This window comes from Natator depressus, chromosome 28, assembly GCF_965152275.1.
Source record: "Natator depressus isolate rNatDep1 chromosome 28, rNatDep2.hap1, whole genome shotgun sequence".
NCBI lineage: Eukaryota > Metazoa > Chordata > Testudines > Cheloniidae > Natator > Natator depressus.
The window spans coordinates 9,336,869-9,339,368 of record NC_134261.1 but is presented as its reverse complement, the minus strand read 5'-3'; the positions used below and the strand labels follow the sequence as shown (position 1 = coordinate 9,339,368).

Sequence of the window (2,500 nt, the reverse complement as noted above, 5' to 3'; positions counted from 1 at the left end):
CCGGAGCCCGGGGCAGGGCGACCCCGGACGGACGGGGGTCCGCCTGGCCCCTGCCCGCGGGGGCAGGCTCCGGGTTGACCTGGTGGCCGGAGGAGAATTAAGCCCGGAGCCCGGGGCAGGGCGACCCCGGACAGACGGGGGTCCGCCTGGCCCCTGCCCGCGGGGGCAGGCTCCGGGTTGACCTGGTGGCCGGACGGGAATTAAGCCCGGAGCCCGGGGCAGGGCGACCCCGGACGGACGGGGCTCCGCCGGCCCCTGCCCGCGGGGGCTGGCTCCGGGTTGACCTGGTGGCCGCTCGGGACTTAAGCCCGGAGCCCGGGGCAGGGCGACCCCGGACGGACGGGGCTCCGCCTGGCCCCTGCCCGCGGGGGCAGGCTCCGGGTTGACCTGGTGGCCGGACGGGGAATAAGCCCGGAGCCCGGGGCAGGGCGACCCCGGACGGACGGGGGTCCGCCGGCCCCTGCCCGCGGGGGCAGGCTCCGGGTTGACCTGGTGGCCGCTCGGGACTTAAGCCCGGAGCCCGGGGCAGGGCGACCCCGGACGGACGGGGGTATGCCGGCCCCTGCCCGCGGGGGCAGGCTCCGGGTTGACCTGGTGGCCGGTTTGCTTTCGGGCCACCAGGTCAACCCGCTGCCTGTATGGGGTTGACCTGGTGGCCGCTTTCCTTCCCGGCCACCAGGTCAACCCGCTGAATGTATGGGGTTGACCTGCTGGCCGCTTTCCTTCCCGGCCACCAGGTCAACCCGCTGAATGTATGGGGTTGACCTGCTGGCCGCTTTTCTTCCCGGCCACCAGGTCAACCCGCTGAATGTATGGGGTTGACCTGCTGGCCGCTTTCCTTCCCGGCCACCAGGTCAACCCGCTGAATGTATGGGGTTGACCTGCTGGCCGCTTTCCTTCCCGGCCACCAGGTCAACCCGCTGAATGTATGGGGTTGACCTGCTGGCCGCTTTTCTTCCCGGCCACCAGGTCAACCCGCTGAATGTATGGGGTTGACCTGCTGGCCGCTTTCCTTCCCGGCCACCAGGTCAACCCGCTGAATGTATGGGGTTGACCTGCTGGCCGCTTTCCTTCCCGGCCACCAGGTCAACCCGCTGAATGTATGGGGTTGACCTGCTGGCCGCTTTCCTTCCCGGCCACCAGGTCAACCCGCTGAATGTATGGGGTTGACCTGCTGGCCGCTTTCCTTCCCGGCCACCAGGTCAACCCGCTGAATGTATGGGGTTGACCTGCTGGCCGCTTTCCTTCCCGGCCACCAGGTCAACCCGCTGAATGTATGGGGTTGACCTGCTGGCCGCTTTCCTTCCCGGCCACCAGGTCAACCCGCTGAAAGTATGGGGTTGACCTGGTGGCCGCTTTCCTTCCCGGCCACCAGGTCAACCCGCTGAAAGTATGGGGTTGACCTGGTGGCCGCTTTCCTTCCCGGCCACCAGGTCAACCCGCTGCCGGCATGGGGTTGACCTGCTGGCCGCAGAGGGGCAGGCTCCGGGTTGACCTGGTGGCCGGACGGGGATTAAGCCCCGGCTCGGAGCAGGGCAAGCCCGGGCGGAGGGGGGTCCGGCTTGGCCCCTGCCCGCGGGGGCAGGCTCCGGGTTGACCTGGTGGCCGGTTTGCTTTCGGGCCACCAGGTCAACCCGCTGAATGTATGGGGTTGACCTGCTGGCCGCTTTCCTTCCCGGCCACCAGGTCAACCCGCTGAATGTATGGGGTTGACCTGCTGGCCGCTTTCCTTCCCGGCCACCAGGTCAACCCGCTGAATGTATGGGGTTGACCTGCTGGCCGCTTTCCTTCCCGGCCACCAGGTCAACCCGCTGAATGTATGGGGTTGACCTGCTGGCCGCTTTCCTTCCCGGCCACCAGGTCAACCCGCTGAATGTATGGGGTTGACCTGCTGGCCGCTTTCCTTCCCGGCCACCAGGTCAACCCGCTGAAAGTATGGGGTTGACCTGCTGGCCGCTTTCCTTCCCGTCCACCAGGTCAACCCGCTGAATGTATGGGGTTGACCTGCTGGCCGCTCTGCTTCCCGGCCACCAGGTCAACCCCCTGCCGGTATGGGGTTGACCTGCTGGCCGCAGAGGGGCAGGCTCCGGGTTGACCTGGTGGCCGGCAGGGACTTCAGCCCCAGGGCCCCTGGCAGGGCGACCCTGCCCTTGTTCCCCAGAAAAGGAGAGAGCTGGCTCGCAGCGGGAAAAGCTGCCTACGGCACCTGGGATTCCCAGGCGGTCACCCATCCAAGTACTAGCCAGGCCCGGGACGGTTTACCTTCCGAGATCGGACGGGATCGGGGGCCTTCCGTCCGGTATGGCCGTAGGCACTCGGCTCCGGTCCGCCTCGTCCCCTTTCCCTTACTGACTCCCCTGCCTCGGGTGGGCCCGATCCTTTTTTCCGTTTTTTTTTTTCGCTCCGGAGGCTTCATGAGCCCCCCCCCAACACCCCTTTGGGGGTCGGTGAAAATTTTTTTTTCAGACTTCCAGGGGCCCGATCCTGGCCGCGGGCACCC

General features: G+C 67.6%; 1 non-coding gene across 1 annotated transcript; it reads right to left on the bottom strand.

Moving 5' to 3' along the window:
• Positions 1–2,194: 2,194 nt before the first annotated feature.
• On the bottom strand, positions 2,195–2,313 carry LOC141979404 (5S ribosomal RNA). Its single transcript, XR_012636819.1, has one exon. It is a non-coding gene; the product is annotated as a 5S ribosomal RNA (ribosomal RNA).
• Positions 2,314–2,500: the final 187 nt, after the last annotated feature.